General features: G+C 46.7%; 1 long non-coding RNA gene across 1 annotated transcript; it reads left to right on the top strand.

Moving 5' to 3' along the window:
• Window positions 1-15,258: 15,258 nt before the first annotated feature.
• LOC127587167 (uncharacterized) lies at window positions 15,259-17,421 on the top strand. Its single transcript, XR_007958751.1, has 2 exons — window positions 15,259-15,772; window positions 16,680-17,421. It is a non-coding gene; the product is annotated as an uncharacterized LOC127587167 (long non-coding RNA).
• Window positions 17,422-18,876: the final 1,455 nt, after the last annotated feature.

The following is an 18,876-nucleotide window of genomic DNA, read 5'->3' as shown; positions in this document are numbered from 1 at the left end:
CTCAGTGTCAGTTCTTTATATCTGTGTAATAGTCAATGCTACCAAAATCATAGCTTTGATTTACAAACATGTGTATTAGGAGTAGGGCACTCAGGTCTTAAACCTGCCCTGCCATTTAATATAAGCTCAATTCTCTTTTCTTATCTATCCCCCCCAATAACCTTTCATCCCCTTGCTTATTTAGAATTTCTCTACTGCTACCTTAAAAGGGAAGAGTCTTCGACTTGCAGGGGAAAATTTTTAGACCTGCTCAAATGGAGTTGAAGAGGGTGGTGCAATTAGTAGAGCTACTGTTTCACAGTGCCAGAGACCTGGGTTCAGTCCTGACCTTGAGCACTGCCTGTGTGAGTTTTGATGTGACCCTATGTGTTTTCTCTGGATGCTCCAATTTCCTCCAGGCATTTCTCCAGATGATCCAGACTTTCAAGGACCAGGGAAAGAAAGCTCCTGCGTCACTTCCCACTCTAGAGTCCTCTTTCTATTTCCATAAGAAAAGAGCAAATGCAGATTATGCAGGTATTCAACCTTGTATGTCTGAGGCTGATGTGTTCGTGACACCCCCCGTGAAGGATTGAAAATATTAGCAAAAAGAACAGCAAAGCATAGGAGGAAAGGAAGGTGTTTCTGCCAATGCACCCAGACAAAAGTGAACTGCAACAGGAAGTAAAGTGATGGAAGCCACAACCTAAAGCACCTCACTTTCAGTAACCCCACAGGAGCAACGTGAATACAGAGCCATTCCAACTCTGGGAAGTCGGGCGCAGCATGAAAGGCAAGTCAAAAGTATGAGACAAGGGCAGCACAGTGATGCATCCAGTAGAGTGCTGCCTCACAACACCAGTGACCTGAGTTCAATCCTGACCTCCGGTGCTATCTGTACGGTGTTTGCATGTGTTCCCTGTGACTGTAGTCCAGTTTCCCTCCATAATGTGTGGATTGGGAGGTTAATTGGCCACTGTAAACAACTGCTAGGTATAGGTAAGTAGACTCTTGGGGGAGTTGATGGAGAAGAAAGTGGGATTAGTGTAGGATTAGGGTGCTTGATGGTCAGCATGGACTTGGTGGGCCAAAGGGACTGTTACTGTGCTGAATTATTTTATGATCTTTACTACTGTACTTAATTCCAATTAAAATAAAGGCCAATATACCATTTTCCTTCCTAACTGCTCATTGCACTTGCACGTTGGTTTTAAGTCACTAGTGTAGCGGTTGCTACCGCGGAATAAAACAAGACTCTACTCGGAGGATTGCCAAACAGAACTCATTTATTTTCCCGCCTTGCGTGGGCCCTTTAAGGGAGAATGTTCCCGCCCAAAACAACCGGCAATGACGTAAGTCCTACGTCATCAGGACTTTCCCGCGCGCTGGTTCTCCCCGTCGCTCAGAAAGACGAGGCCCGCCGCCATCTTGGGCCTCGTCGCTCCAACGCTGCGCAATCCGACTGCCGAGCTGGTTTGCCCGACTAGACGGTGAGTCGCCACACAACCCCCCCAGAACCAGCGAGACAGTCCCCAAGGTCCGTGGGCTGTGCCAGCTGCCGCTTAGGGGGACGGCCTCTGCTATGCGGCGTGTCAACCTCGACAGGCTGTTGCAGATCCAAATGGGCCGGTTTGAGGCGGTCTGCCGTGAAAACCTGTTCCCTGCCTCCAATGTCTAAAATAAAAGTGAATCCGTTATTCCATATGACTCGGAACGGTCCCTCATATGGTCGTTGCAATGGCGCCTGAGGTGTGCCCCTGCGAACGAAAACAAACTTACAGTCCCGTAGTTCCTTGGGCTGGCAGGATGGGGCTAGACCGTGCCGTGAGGTGGGAATCGGGGCCAAGGTGCCAAGCTTCTCGCGCAGTCTTTGTAGGACTGCTGGGGGTTGTTCCCCTTGGTCCCGAAGGGCAGGTATGAAATCCCCGGGGACAACTAGTGGCGCCCCGTATACAAGCTCAGCTGACGAAGTGCGGAGGTCTTCTTTGGGGGCAGTGCGTATGCCGAGCAGGACCCAAGGCAGCTCGTCAACCCAGTTAGGACCCTTCAGGCGAGCCATCAAGGCCGATTTCAGATGGCGGTGAAAACGTTCCACCAACCCGTTGGATTGAGGATGGTAGGCCGTGGTGGTGTGCAGCTGCGTCCCGAGCAGGTTCGCTAATGCAGCCCAGAGGCTGGAAGTGAATTGGGTGCCTCTGTCTGAAGTGATGTGGGCCGGAACGCCAAAACGTGAGACCCAAGTTGTGAGCAGCGCCCGGGCGCAGGAATCAGTTGTGATGTCAGTCAGGGGGGTTGCCTCAGGCCACCTCGTGAACCGGTCCACGATGGTAAGGAGGTACCGGGCTCCTCTTGAAACCGGCAGAGGGCCCACGAGGTCGACATGTATATGGTCGAACTTCCTACGGGTAGGCTCGAACTGCTGTGGTGGGACCTTGGTGTGTCGCTGGATTTTTGACGTCTGGCAGTGCAGACAAGTCCTGGCCCACTCACTGACCTGTTTGCGCAGGCCATGCCAGACAAACTTGCTAGCGACCAGTCGGACAGTAGATCTGATGGACGGGTGCGCCAACCCATGTACCGAGTCAAAAACGCGTCTCCGCCAGGCTGCAGGGACTATAGGGCGGGGCTGACCAGTCGCAACGTCGCAAAGTAGGGTCCGCTGACCTGGACCAACCAAGAAATCTCGGAGCTGCAGACCCGAGACTGTGGTTCTGTAGCTGGGCAGTTCGTCATCAGCTTGCTGTGCGTCAGCTAGGGCCGTGTAGTCGACACCCAAGGATAGGTTGTAGATGGTTGGTCTGGAATGTGCATCAGCAACGACATTATCCTTTCCGGAGACATGTTGAATGTCAGTTGTGAACTCGGAAATGTAGGATAAATGTCTCTGCTGACGAGCTGACCGGGGATCGGAGACTTTGGAGAAGGCAAAGGACAGAGGCTTATGATCGGTGAAAGTGGTGAAAGGTCTGCCTTCTAGAAAGTATCGGAAATGCCGGACCGCCAGATACAGCGCTAGAAGTTCCCGATCAAAAGCGCTGTACTTCAGTTCGGGCGGTCTAAGGTGCTTGCTGAAAAATGCCAAGGGTTGCCAGCGGCCTTCGAGTAGCTGTTCCAGTACCCCACCTACCACGGTGTTGGACGCGTCTACCGTGAGGGCAGTCGGGACGTCAGTCCTGGGGTGCACCAGCATCGTGGCATCTGCCAGGGCGTCTTTGGCCTTAATGAAAGCAGCCGCAGCCTCGTCAGTCCAGGTGATGTCCTTGCCCTTACCAGCCAGCAGCGAGAACAGAGGGCGCATGATACGGGCTGCTGCAGGGATGAAACGATGGTAAAAGTTGACCATCCCAAGGAATTCCTGTAGGCCTTTGACTGTGTCAGGGCGGGCAAAATGGCGGATAGCATCCACCTTGGCGGGTAGGGGTGTTGCCCCGTCACTGGTGATTCTGTGGCCGAGGAAATCGATAGAGTCAAGTCCGAATTGGCACTTGGACGGGTTGATCGTGAGGCCGAAATCGCAGAGGCGGGCATACAGCTGGCGGAGGTGGGAAAGGTCTTCCTGGCGGTTACGGCTGGCGATCAGTATGTCGTCCAAGTAAATGAACACGAAGTCCAGGTCTCGGCCTACCGCGTCCATCAGCCGCTGGAAGGTCTGCGCGGCGTTCTTAAGGCCGAACGGCATCCGAAGGAATTCGAACAGGCCGAATGGGGTGATAATCGCAGTTTTGGGGACGTCATCCGGATGGACCGGGATTTGGTGATATCCCCTAACGAGGTCCACTTTGGAAAAGATGCGGGCCCCGTGTAAGTTCGCTGCGAAGTCCTGGATGTGAGGGATGGGATAGCGGTCCGGGGTGGTGGCGTCATTCAGCCTGCGGTAGTCGCCGCAGGGCCTCCACCCTCCGGTGGCTTTGGGGACCATGTGCAGGGGGGAGGCCCAGGGGCTGTCTGACCTGCGAACAATCCCCAGCTCCTCCATGTGACGGAACTCTTCCTTTGCCAGGCGGAGCTTGTCTGGAGGTAATCGTCGTGCACGGGCATGAAGGGGTGGCCCTGTGTTAATGATGTGGTGTCGTACCCCGTGTATGGGCCTAGTATTTGTAAACGAAGGTGCCAAAATCGATGGGAATTTGGCTAGGAGCTTGGCGAAATCATCGCCAGAAAGGGAAATGGAGTCCAGGCGCGGGGCTGGTGGGCTGATTTCTCCCAGGGGATAGGTCCAGAGAGTGCTAGAGTGGACTAACCGCTTCCTTCGCAGGTCGACTAACAGGTTGTGGGCCCAAAGGAAATCGGCTCCTAGGAGTGGTCGGGCGACGGTGGCAAGGGTAAAGGTCCAGGTAAAACGGCTGCCGCCAAAGTGTAATTGAAGCGTACGGGTGCTGAAATACCGTATCGTTGTACCGTTGGCGGCATTGAGTAGAGGACCTGGTGGCCTGTCACGAGTGTCGCGGCCTGTCGGGGGCAAAATACTGACCTCCGCTCCAGTATCAACGAGGAAACGCCGTCCAGATTTCTTGTCCTGAACGAAGAGGAGGCTCTGTCGGCGGCCAGCCGCCGTAGCCATCAGCGGCGGCTGGCCCTGGCGTTTCCCTGAAACTTGCAGGGTGGGCGGCATCGACGGGCCTCCGCACCCCACCTCTGATGGTAGAAGCACAGCTGGTCACCCGTGTCGTCGTCTGCGTTCCTGGGGCGTGGCTGCACGGTTGCTGGGGCCGGGCGAGGCGGGCGTTGGGCTCGCGGCCTGGTGATTTGACTGACGGACGAACCGCTCTCGCGCTTGGCCCTCCACAGGACATCTGCCCGGGCGGCTACCTCACGGGGGTTGCTGAAGTCGGCGTCAGCTAACAGCAGGTGGATGTCATCGGGGAGCTGTTCGAGGAAGGCCTGTTCAAACATCAGGCATGGCTTGTGTCCCTCGGCCAATGCCAGCATCTCATTCATTAGGGCGGATGGGGATCTGTCCCCCAGGCCGTCCAGATGAAGCAGGCGGGCGGCGCGCTCACGACGGGAGAGGCCGAAGGTCCGGATCAAAAGGTCTTTGAAAGCCGGGTACTTATCTTCCTCCAGAGGCGACTGGATGAAGTCTCCAACCTGGGCGGCTGTCTCCTGGTCCAGAGAGCTAACCACATGGTAGTACTTCGTGGAGTCGGAGGTGATCTGCCGAAGGTGGAATTGCGCTTTGGCCTGGTCAAACCAGACGCTGGGCCGAAGTGTCCAAAAGGTGGGCAGCTTGAGGGCCACTGCGTTGGCTGCTGCGCTGTCGTCCATTTCGCGGGTCCAAAAGCCGTTTGGACCATCGGGGTCACCAATGTAGCGGTTGCTACCGCGGAAGAAAACAAGACTCTACTCGGAGGATTGCCAAACAGAACTCGTTTATTTTCCCGCCTTGCGCGGGCCCTTTAAGGGAGAATGTTCCCGCCCAAAACAACCGGCAATGACGTAAGTCCTACGTCATCAGGACTTTCCCGGGCGCTGGTTCTCCCCGTCGCTCGGAAAGACAAGGCCCGCCGCCATCTTGGGCCTCGTCGCTCCGACGCCGCGCGACCCGACTGCCGAGCCGGTTCGCCCAACTAGACGGTGAGTCGCCACACTAGTGTATAAGGCCATCCCAGTACATTTGAACATGAACATTACCCAACCTTTCACCATTTAAAATGTACCCTATTTCATGCACCATGGTGGATAACTCCACCTTTCAACATTATGTTGCATATTACCCACTCTCTCAGCTTGTATACGTCTCCCTGAAGCTCACTACTTCCTCCTCTGTTCTCACAATCCCACCACATTTTGTATTATCATCAAACTTGGAAATATGACATCTTGTCCACTCAGCTAAATTATTGACATAGTTTGTAAATAGCTGGGGCCCAAGCTGGGATAGATTGATGTAGATTACAACAGGACATTGATAGAATACAGAGCTGGGCTGAGAAGTGGCAGATGGCATTCAACCTGGAAAACTGTGAAGTGATACACTTTGGAAGGTCGAATTTGAAGGCAGAATACAAGGTTAATGGCAGGACTCTTAGCAGTGTGGAGGAACAGAGAGATCTTGGGGTCCATGTCCATAGATTCCTCAAGGTTGCTGCGCAGGTTGATAGGGTTGTTAAGAAGGCCTTCATTAGTTGGGGTATTGAGTTCAAGAGCCGCAAGGTAATGTTGCATCTCTGTAGAACTGGTTAGACCACACTTGGAGTATTGCGTTCAATTCTGGTCTCCTCATTATAGGAATGATGTGGAAGCTTTAGAGAGGATGCAGAGGAGATTTACCAGGATGCTGCCTGGATTGGAGAGCATGTCTCATGAGGATAGGTTGAGTGAGTTAGGGCTTTTCTCTGTGGAGAGAAGGAGAATGAGAGGTGACTTGATAAAGGTCTACAAGATGTTAAGAGGCATAGATCGAGTGGACAGTCAGAGACTTTTTCCCTCAAGATGAAAATGGCTAAAATGAGGGGGCATAATTTTAAGGTGATTGGAGGAAGGTATAAGGGGGATGTCAGAGGTAAGTTTTTTACACAGAGAATGGTGGGTGCATGGAACACACTGCCAGCAGAGGTTGTGGGGGCAGATACAACTGGGACATTAAGAGACTGTTAGATAGCCATATGAATGATAGAGAAATGGGAGGGAAGGGTTAGATAGATATTAGAGCAGGATAAAATGTCAGGACAACATTGTGGACTCAAAGTCCTGTACTGTGCTCTATGTTCAATCCATGTTACGCCAACTCCATGTGCTCTAGTCTTGTTGAGCAACCTGTGGGGGACCTTATCAAAAACCTTTTGGAAATTGAAATAAACCACATCTACTGGTTGCCCTTTATCTATTCTATTAGTCACAATGTCAAAGAATTGGTCAAACATGCTGACTACTCAGTCCTGTTTATTACATTATTATATCCTTCTGTAAAGGTTCCCATATTTTCACTACCACTGATGTTAGGCTGATAGATTTTTTCCTACTTTCTCTCTTCCAACTTTCTTGAATAGTGGGGTCACATTTGCTCCCCTCAAGTCCATTGGACTCAACAATTCCTATAGCATTTTATAAGACGAAAACCAGAGTGTTCACTATCTCTATTGCCACCTCTTTCAAAATTCTGGGATATAGATCATCAGGTCACATCTCTAGTACTTTTTTTTACTGATACTTATTTCATTCATTTCCTTATTCTCACTAGACAATTCGTTCTCCGGTATTTCTGGAAGGTTTTTTATGCCTTCTTCCATGAAGACCAACAGAAAGTAGTTGTTTGTTCATCTGGCATTTCCTTATTCCCCATTACAAGTTCTCCTGTCTCTGTCTCTAAGGGACCACATATGCCCTCTTTAGTCTTTTCCTATTTGCATACCAATTGAAGATCATACAGTCTGTTGCTAAGATCTCTACCAGTGCATTCTCATTTCCAATCTTGCTTTTATCAATTTCTTGGTCCTCCTTTGCTGAGTTCTAAAATGCTCCTTACACAAAAAGGGCATAGTTGTGCATGCACAAATTTGTATTGAATTATAAAAATCAGTTCAGAGGTTGTAAACTCTACTTCTGTTACATGCCTAGAATGTTACTTGTGTGATTGGAGCCTTACTTTTCATAAACCTATAGATTCTAATCTGCACTCTATCTAATTTACTAATCATTGAATGTTATTATGGCAAAACAGCTCTCCTCTTTTCAGTAGTCCCTTGGGATCAAGGATGACTTGCTTCCATTCCATTTCTGCGGGTTCTGATGTGGTTAACAAGGACAGACTTCACAGATAAGCAGGCGGTGGCTGCTGGGGCAGGTGGGTTGATAGTTTGTGAGGTGGTGCATTCATTCTGCCACTTATACTGGACATTTGTGCGATCCCAATGCATTGTCTCAAGTTTCTCAATACCATTTCAAATGCTTATCTTCCACCTTTAGCTGTCATGGACCAGAGGTCCTCAACAATCCATCAGAACTGTGACAAGACTTTGTTCCACTTAATTATACTTTATATAGATTTTCTAAACAGGTTAATAAGGTATCTCAGAAGGCTTGTTAGAAATGTCAAGTTGTATGCCTTATGGATGAAACATGGCAGCATTAGGGTTAAGAAGGATTATTGGAAAAATATAATCCATCTTTCACCATTAGGTCCATTTTGGTTCTGGGTATATTCAAATAACTGTCCCCTAGTTAAAGGAAACACAATCTCCAAACTAGTGGTTAAGTAAGTGATTGAATAAAAAGCAAGGAGAGCTGTAAAAGATTGCAAAAAAATTGAAGTCAACAGAACTACAGACAAGTGGTAGGTGTGGTTTAATCTAGATAAATGCGAGGTAATACATATGACAATAAATAGGCAGCAAGTTGGAGTCGATTAAAAGTGGTGTGGATTGGGGAACCTGTCCGTACTTTGTGCAGTGCAGAGAGATTCTGTTATTGGAGACACGAGATTCTGCAGATGCTGGAATCTGGGGCAACACACACAAAATGCTGCAGGAACTCAGCAGGTCAGGCAGCATCTATGGAGGGAAATAAATAGTCGACGTTTTGGGTTCAGTCTCTCCCCCCCACAGCTACAACATTATCTCCTGCACTATCACTGACCTCATCACCTCGGGAGATCTCCCCTCCACAGCTACAAACGTGTATTCCTCTGGTCCCCCACCCCTGTCTGCCTGGAGTTGGAGGTTCCTGCTGCCACACAGACCCCTGGCCCACCTCCCCCGCTCGCCCAGACACGTCCGCCCTACACCACTCTCCGCTCCTCCCACCTCCTTCCTCCTTGGCCCTCCCTCTCTCCAGGCTTTGCCTTCTGTTGCCTCTGCTCTGCTTCTTCCCCATCTACTTCTAGTTCTACATCCAACCTTGTACCTCCACCAGCCCACCCCCAACCCCCCCTTATCCCCTCCCCCTACCCTGACCTCTCCTCCTGCTCCCCCTTGTTCCCTCCCCTACATCCACCTCCTATCCTTCATCGCACTCTTCATCCTTGAACCACTCCCAACCCCTCTCACTCCTTTCCTCTCACCAGCCCAGCCCCTCCACAACCCCTCCCCCCCACCCTTCCTCCTCTAGCCTCAACTCTAACCCCTGCCGGGTCTTTACCATCCCCCCTGACCTCCCCCTCTCCTAGGCTGAGTGGTCTGTTCTCAGCAAAGGCCTCACTTTCGTACCTTTACGCCCCCACCTCAATGAATTCCGAGCCCGGCATGATGCCGAGCTCTTTTTCCGCCGCCTCCGCTTCTGTGCTTTCTTCTTCAGTAAGAAGTCCTCTCCCCCTTCTGACAACTCGTTCTCCAGCCCTCTTCTTCCACCTGGACTCTCCCACCAGGACCGTTACCTTCCCTGGACCTATTCATAGCCAACTGTCGGTGCTCCCCTCACATACTACAACCTCACCCCTTCTGAACGCTCTGCTCTCCACTCCCTCCACACCAACCCTGACATTGTCATCAAACCAGCCAACAAAGGTGGTGTAGACGCCAACTCTCGGACACTTCCTTCTGCCTACCCCTGAACAATGACCCCATCAAGGACCACTAGGACATTATCTCCTGCAACATCGCTGACCTCATCACCTCAGGAGATCTCCCCCCACAGTGACCAACATGAAAGTCCCGCTACCTAGGAATGCTCACTTCTATCTCCTCACCAAAATTCACAAGATGGACTGTCCCAGCAGTTCTACGTATCCAACACATCATTCTCTGCCACTTCCTCCATCTGCAACGGGACCCCACCACCAAGCATATCTTCCCCTCCCCACCCCTTTCTGCCTTTCGCAGGGACCTCTCTCTCTGTGACTCCCTAATTCACTCCTCCCGCCCCCCGCATCCATCCCGCTCCCACCCTGGGAACTTTCCACTGCCCCTGCCATAGGTGCAACACCTGCCCCTACACCACCTCCATCACCTCCATCCAGGGACCCAAGCAGTCCTTTCAAGTGAGATAGAGGTTCACCCGCACCTCCTTAATATCTTCTACTGCATTCGGTGCTCCAAGTGTGGCCTCCTCTACATTGGTGAGACCAAACACAGACTAGGTGACTGTTTTGCATAACACCTGCGCTCTATCCGTAACCGTGATCTGCATCTCCCCATTGCCAGTCACTTCAACTCTCCCTCCCACTCCATCGCATATATGTCAGTCCTCAGCCTCCTCCACTACCAGGAGAATTCCAAGTGCAAACTGGAGGAACAGCACCTCATTTTCCATCTTGGAACCTTGCAGCCTAACGGAATGAACATTGAAGTAATGCCCAAACTCCCCCTCAAACCCACCCCCAATCATGCCTCTTCTTTTGTTCCCTTTCCTAGTCTATCTCTCTTTTTTCTACCCCCTTTCTTCCTCCTTACTTTTGACCCATCCTCCAGTAGATCTGCTCTCCCCTCCTCTGCCGCACCTGCCTATCACTATCTCTTACCTGCATCTACCTATCACCATCTTGTACCCACCCTGCCTCCCCTCTTTTGTCCACCTATCACTGCTCTGCTTTTCCCTCCTATATATTGGGCTTCTCCTTTTCCTATCTTCAGTCCTGAAGAAGGGTCCTGATCCAAAACGTTGACCGCCTGCTTTTCTCCACAGATGCTGCCTGGCCTGCTGAGTTCCTCCAGCATCATAGTGATTTTCATTTAGATTCCAGCATCTGGAGTCCTTTGTTTCTCTTCTAGAATGTTTATTTTCCTCTTTAGATGCTGCCTGATCTGCTGAGTTCCTCCAGCATTCTGATTCTGTTATCGGATGTGTATCACTGGTTATAGAATGACTATAAGTTCCATCTAGGATTTTGGCTTGTCACACATATTACCACTAATTATGTATAAACTGTCAGCAGGTTACTCTATATAATGGTTCTGAGGGAAATCTATGTATTATGAGTGCAACTAATGTGAATTTCTTTTAGATGTAAAGAAACACAGAACCACGTGTAACCACATGTAACACAACATCTCATTCTGATGCAGAGCTTTGACCCGAAACGCCTCCAATTCCTTTTTCCCCACAGCTGCTGCTCAACCTGCTGAGTTCCTCCAACAGATTATTTACTGCTCCAGGATCCAGTATCTGCAGTCTCCTGTGTCACCACGTGTAAGTCATTCATTTTCTCGTTCAGTTAGATCGTGGCTGAATACACTTGCCCAACATAAACATATCAATTTCAGTTTTGAACTGTCATCTGATGTAACCTCAATGGCTTTTAAGGGAACTACATGTAACTAGGAAGCATTTATTGACAGCATCACTAAACAGTTTAGTTCTAATTTTAAGGTTATGCCCCCATTTGACTAGACTCCCCCTCTGTTGAAAATAGTTTCTCTCTCCTTCCTTTCAAATTTTCACACACTTCACTCACCCATTAATCCTCCATAGCCAAGGGAAATCAAGCCTAGTTTAAGCAATCTATCCTCATAATGTGTGACTGCTATAATCAAAGTTTCTCCAACATGCCATTTTCCTATTTCGCTTCTTCTCTTCTCCACTTTCAGTTTCTCTTCAGCATCTTACCACAGACATCCTTCTGGCAGTATCTGCTACAACATTTGATGCCACGAAAATTCAAGACCTGTAACTGTATATGTACACGCAATGTTTGAAAATGTCATGTGATCTTAAGACATTGAACAGATCTCAAGTGTCTAGACATCATGTGTTCAAATCTCTCAGGGTAGCTCTAACCAATGTTCAAAACTGTACGTAGGTCCTGGGTTCTCAATGATCCGTGTGACTCAACTACTTGGCCAGCTGACATGATCTTTATTATGTTGTTCATTGTGGTTTCAGATCATCACCTTCAGTAGTCACAATTATTATTTCCCAAGATTATTCTCTGATTTTTTTTTGTTTGTGATAACAAAACTGAAGCTCTGTGACAATACAGAAATTCATTTATTTGTATTTTTCCCCCTCCATTTGTTGCTACAAGATTTCAACCTTCACACATTAGAAGGGGTAAAGACTAGTTATTGTTCAGGTGCCTAGGCCATTGAACCAGGGACAGAAAGCGAATGTACTCTGGAATAAAAAGCTGGCATTCTAATTGGTGAACTTAAAACTAATGGGTTGTCAGAGAAACCAACCTGGTTCTCTAAATTTGTTTGGGGAAGAAAACGTGGTATCCTTATCTGATCCAGCCTGTGGGTTATTCTTTAACTACCCTCTGGTTTCTATACACCCTTTCAAACGCCGGGGCCGCGGTTCACAACCACAGCGGGTGGGGGAAGGTGCCATGTTGTTGCCTGTAAGCAGTTTGAGTACATGTCCTGCTACCATTTAGATTTAAGTAAGGATATACTTGGTTTGGAGGTAGTTCACTATGTGGATTCCTGGGGATAAAAACAATCTGAATAAGCCTATAATCTAGAAGTATGAGAGGTGATTTTATTCAGACATAAGATTCTGAGAGGGTATGGCAGAATGGATATTAGGAAGGTGAAGGAATATAGACTTAAGCTGGGGGTGAGGAGGGGGAAATGTACACCTAAGGTCACAGCTTCAGGATATGGAGACCACCATTTAAGGCTGAGGTGAAGAGGAATCTATTCAGTCAGAGGACTGTGAATCTTTGGAATGCTCTATCCTGGACAGCTGTGAATATTCAAGAGCTACATTGCCTTCGCCTGCTCCAATTTCTTATGCTCTTAAATTGAAGAGCTGGCAATAAATACAGCCTTTCTGCCTTTACTCACATTATAGAAGTTTTTTCTCTTTAAATCCTTCTCCTGTGCTGTGCCCAGTAAACGCCCAAGAATTGCCATAAAGTAAAAACTCCATTAACCCAGCACACTTGGGACTTTGGTGGCGCTGAACTGGCAGATTTTCCGGACTGTTGGATGTTATTCCTCCAACTCACATTTCAAGGGACAACAGCGAGCAGAATCAAGGTGAGTTTCAAGGGAATTAGGACCCTGGTGAGTTTAAAGGGAGCGTAGGAGTCGGGATTAAAGGGAGAACAGGTACCGGGCCCCGGTGTGTGAAAAGGAGGGTGGGAACCAGGGCCCCGGTGTGTGAAAGGGAGGGTGGGAACCAGGGCCCTGGTGTGTGAAAGGGAGGGTGTGAACCAGGTCCCTGGTGTGTGAAAGGGGGCACAGAAACCAGTGCACTGGTTAGTCAGATGCTGAATTTTTTACATAATGTGTTTCCAAGTTGTCGGATTGAACATTATTGCAGCCTTACTCCACATTGCCTCTCTATTTCCTTCCTCTTATTTGGTTAATCCTGATTTCTTTGACTTCATTATTGGCAGCCAAACATTCAACTGCTCTTCTCAAATATCTTTTTTCCTATTTCCTGGATTTTGTACAACATTGAAGGAGGCCATTCAGCCCATCGAATCTATCCCAGCCCTCAGAGAAATCCCATTCCCCCAGCTGGCATGTGCCCATCAACTCCACCCTAATTCTCCATTCACCTACACTCGGAGAAATTTAGGGTTAGTGGAACTCCTCTGGCAGAGTCACAACCAAGGGGACATTAACTGCAAAATAAGGGTCTGGTAATTTAAAACTGAGGTGTGTAAACATTTCTTATCTCAGAGGGTAGTGAACCTCTGGAATTCGTGCCCCTGAGGGTGGTGGATGGCAGGGCATTAAATATACTTAAGGCGGAAATAGACAAATATTTGAAAGATTGAGGAATTGAGTGTTACAGGGAACTGTCACAGGAAAGGAGTTGAGGCCAGTGGAGATCAGCCATGGACATATTGAATGGGGTGCAGGCTTGTGGGGCCTGGTGGCCTACTCCTGCATTCTTGTGTTTATCTACCCAGCAGCATGTCTTTGAGACATGTGAAGAAAACAGAGCAACCAGATGGGGCAGGGAGAAGGGAGAAACCCAGGCAGTCATAGGGAAAACAGTGCAAACAACACACAGATAGCACCGGAGGTCACGATCGAACGGGGGTTACTAAATCTGTATGACGCTGCACCATTGTGCCCACCTTTAAGGGTCTTACCCTTCCTACTATCTCCTTTCTTGGCTAGCTATTGAATTTTTAATGGCCTTCACAGCATCTTTGAATGTTTGGCTATGTGTAAGTTGTTATAGTCACCATCAGCGTGGTCTTGTTGACATCGTGCTAACAAAGCGTCTCAGTGCCAATGCTGCCTCTCCCTGTCCTGTATCTCCTACTCTGGTTCTGCCATTTTTCTGTCCTCTTGCTGATCCCCTTCTAGTTACTACCATCGGGGAGGAGGTACAAGAGCACTAAAACCCACACACAATGATTCAGGAACAGCTTCTTCCCCTCCGCCATCAGATTTCTGAATGGTCCATGAAGTCATGAACACTACCTCAGTGTTCCTTTTTTTGCATTCTTTATTTATTTTATTAATTTACAGTTATTTAATGTCTTTGCGCTGTTCTGCTGCTGCAAAACAACAAATTTCACGTCATATGTCAGTGATAATAAATCTGATTCTGATTCTGTTTTGTGTGCCTCTGTGAAGTCGCCCCTTGGTCCCCTGCGCTCCACGGGGTAAAGGCCCAGCCTGTCTATCTTCTCCCTGTGGCTCAGTCCCTCGAGTCTTGGTGACATCCTTGTGGATCTTTTTTGCACTCTTTCCAGTTTGATCACCTCCTCCTTGTGGCAAGATGACTAGAACTAAACACAAGTGTGGCCTCACCAATTTTCTTAAACAACCTGGACCCTTTTGGATTATTTTGTTTTTTCTTTGAACAACTTGGACGTTTTTGGTTTATTTTCTTTTATTTTTGAACAACTCAGACCTTTTGGATTAATTTACTTATTGAACAACTTTGACATTTTATGAGCAACAAACAATGTGGACCTTTTATGAGTTTATTTCAGTTTTTTAAAACAACTTGGTCCACTTTGGTATATTTTGAGTTTTTGAACAACTTCAACCTTTTATTTTTCTCTTTAGTTTCAACAACTGGGATCTTTTTTTCAGTCTGTTTTCTTTTTTTTTGAAGAACTAGGACCTTTTGGGTTTCTTTCCTTTTATTTTAACAACTAGGACCTTTTTTCTTGAACAATTTGGACCTTTTTTGGGTTTATTTATTTTTTATTGAATGTCTCATGAGGGACGTAGATGGGGTGAATAATCACAGTCTTTTCCCCAGGATTGGGGAATCAAGAACTAGAGGGCACAGGTTTAATATGAGAGGGGAGAGATTTAATGGGGACTTAAGGGGCAACTTTTTCACCCAGAGGGTGGTGGGTATAAGGGACGAGCTGCCAGAGGAAGTGGTTGAGGCAGGTACAATTACAACGTTTAAAAGACACTTGGACGGGTACATGGATAAGAAAGGTTCAGAGGGATATGGGCCAAACACGGGCAAATAGGATTAGTTTAGATGGGTATCTTGGTCAGCATGGACTAGTTGGGCCGAAGGGTCTTTTCAGTGCTGTGCGACCCTATTTCATAAACAATGGAGGTATGAAATTGACATTGGTCACATGCTCTGATATTCATCGTCGAAGTAATTTCAAGGCAGCAACATGTGCTGGGCTGTGAATAAAAGCTCCTGATCCCTGACTAACACGAGCGTTGTTATGAGGTGCAAGTATTTGGTGGAATCAAAATTTGCCCCGTCTTGTGATAGAGAGAAATCGAAAGCGACTTGGAGCTGCACTGCTTCCTGATCGAAGTCATCAGCCCGGACTTTCCCGCGACTGCACCAGCGCTCAGATAAATACCAGTCGCACCCGAAAAAAGCCACTTATTCTGAGACATCGTCTTTACCTGACGCTGGAACTTGATTGATTTATATTACATCGAGTGAAACGGATAACAAAAGCGGATGAAACCATTGATGCGAACGAACGTCAAACGACCGGAGCCTCAAGGTTCCCCGACAGGTAACTGCACTTTACATTCACTCATACAAGCGCCGCCAACGACGTCAATATTGCCGATGAAAGGCCAAACCTTGCGTTGTCCATATATTCAGGCCCACCGAAGCGAACTCAATGCTAATCTTTTTGATTGTCGGCTATATATTTCGTAATTAATTTGAACAGCTAGATCTTCCACGAGTAGCAAAGACTGAGTTATTTAAAAATTATAGTGATTTATTGGATGGTTTACAAACAGAAAATGATGGAAGAATTCAGCAGGCTGGGCAGCATCTGTGGAAGGAGAAAAGATCGATGTTTCAGGAGGGAGAACTGGGGAAGGCCAGAACTGGGGAAGGGAGAGATGAAAGTTAGTTTCAGGAGTAAAAGGGGGTGGGGGAGAGCGGGTTACGTTTATTTTTCAGCATCTGCTGCCTGACCCTGCTGAGTTTTCTCAGCATTTTCTGTTTTTATTTCCAGTATCTGCAGTTTTAGTTTTTTGATATTGGTTGGATGATTGGCGGGTGTGAGAACTCTAGACTCAATCACAAATGATGGGATGGTGTGTGTGCTGAAGGGCCCGCAATATGAAATGAGTTTATGTCGCTTGGGAGCTTTTTCCACTTTTAAAGAGCTCTATAAGTAAAAGCATTGTTACATTTGGACAGTCTGAAAAGTTTGTCTTTAGCCAGAGGACAGCACTGCACAAAATATGCAGAAACTTTTCACTGATGTAGAAGTTGTTGAAATGTTTTATTGGACAGAACAGGAGAAACTTTTAACCTCCACTGTACATCTAACATATTCAGTGCCAAAAACAGCAGCATATATGTCCACATCTTCAATGTTACAATCCTCAACTTTAGTAGGTACAAAAATAAGTTTACTAGTTTAATATTTTGGAATTATAACAATGATTTGATTTTTCCAGATCCAAAAGACCTCAAAGAAGTAGCACGAGAGCTGAGGAAATTGGGAGATCTTTTACACCTCAAGCACTTGATACTTAATCTCCAACCGGACGACAATCCCAAGAAAAACTACAGAGACGTAAAGAAAAAATAAAAATGGTTTAAAGGTATTTTACAACGTTTCATGAAAAATGATACTGGATTGAATTCATTGTTGAAGAAATGAAGGAGAGCAAAAGGGAGGAAGAGCAAGTGGAATGGATTCCTGCTGCCTTTAAGCCGTGCCTATGAGAGAAACTAGAGGACAGACCACATCTGACGAGCTCCAGACTTACAAGTGTTTGCAGAGGATGATTAGCAAGACAATGAAAAGAGCCAGAAATAAAAAAAACATTAGAACTTGATTTCAAATAGGCAGTTTGAAATGGAACTAATGTCCACATTTGAGGTGAACGGGCTCAAAATGACGTGTTTGTGTTAAATCTTATGTTACATCTCTTAAATGTTTCAAGAAACTACAAATTAAGCTGAATTAAGCTTTTTATATAAATAACATATTTGTGAGGTGGATAAATAAGTGGAAGAAATAAGAACTATTAAATGTCAGAAAATATTTTAAAACATTAAATGTTTCACTTAAATATGACATATACTTCCATTGCTAACTTTGCTTCATTATTGAATGACATAAAATTATCCTCATGACTTTCAAATTGTTAATGTGATGACTAATCTAAAATAAATACAATTACTGCCATTGCATTACAGCCTGCTGTAATCGGTTCATAATCAATCTTAAATACAATCTTCACAGGCCTTATTGTTGACATTTTGGATTAGCAAAAAAATTGTTAGATGTGGCATTGGAAAGACAGACTGCTGGATGAATCACCTGGTTTAGATGCGATAAGCATTCAAATCAACAATTTGGCTGAGGAGACCAAATATGACATTTTCAAGTTTGCTGATGTCTTGAAACTGAGTGGGTATATGAGTAGTGATCAGGATGCAAAAAAGGCACCAATATGGCAGGTAAAGCACAATGAGGGAAAATGTGAGGTTATCCACATTGGCAGAAAAAAAGATGAAAAATTAGAAAATATTGATGTTTAAAGGGACAATAGTGCCTTGTACATAAGTCTGAAAGCCATCATACAGGTGCAATGTGCTATTAGGGAGGCCAAAGGCATGTTGAGTTTTACTGACAGGATTTCCTAACAAGAGTAAAGAAATCTTACTATAATTACATAGGCCATTGGTGAGACTGTATCTAGTGTGGTTTGTACACTCTTGGTCTCCTTACCCAAAAATGGATATATTTACTATGGAGGGAGTGCAACAAAGATTTCACAGCTCCTGTGACCCAAATTCAATCCTGACCTCTGGTGCTGTCGGTGTGGGTTTTGTATGTTCTCCCTGTGACCCTGTGGGTTTCCTCCAAGTGCTCCAGCTTCCATCTACATCCCAAAGATGTGGCGTTTGGTAAGTTAAAATTGGCCACTGTAAATTGCTCTCAGTGAGTGGTAAAATCTGGTGGGTTGGGGTGGGGTTTGTTGATGAGAATGTGGGGAGAATAAAAAATGGAATTGATGTAGGATTCGTGTGATTAGGTATTTAGTGATTCAATGGGCCTGTCTCTGTGCCATATGACTCTATGATTTTTATTCTAATTCATTTTAATTGCCTTTGAACACAATGGGCTAGTGTGGAAGTAACTGAAGACTAAGGAGGAGCTGCCAACTGTACAGAAGTCTGGTTGGCGCCAGAAGCGTGGCGACACCTGCGGGCTGCCCCCAGAACACTCTACACAAAAGATGCATTTCACTGTGTGTTTTGATGTACCTGTGACTAAATGAAAATAAAATTTAAATTTAAAAAATTTAAATAAAGATGTCTTGTCTTTTGTACCCAGCTGTTCAATGCATCTGTTAAGGTCCCCTTGCAAGTTACCAGACTCACCAGCCAGATTCTGTTCCATGAATTTCAGGGTCCCTGCTGTTAAATTGACTTTGAAACAAACAACAACTGACAAAAATATGCCCAACATCCACAGTCAACCACACTGCAGCAGGCAACAACTCACTCCTGCCTGGAAAAAGATAATCAGCAGTGGAATCATTTACTAAAAAGATAAACAAGCTTTCAATATTGAGCCACAAAACTCTAGTGCAAAGGAGCCTTTGGCCTGATAGCCACAGACCCCCAAAAAACTGACGT

Source organism: Pristis pectinata, chromosome 2 (assembly GCF_009764475.1).
Source record: "Pristis pectinata isolate sPriPec2 chromosome 2, sPriPec2.1.pri, whole genome shotgun sequence".
NCBI classification, from domain to species: domain Eukaryota; kingdom Metazoa; phylum Chordata; class Chondrichthyes; order Rhinopristiformes; family Pristidae; genus Pristis; species Pristis pectinata.
This window is presented reverse-complemented; position numbering and strand designations above follow the sequence as displayed.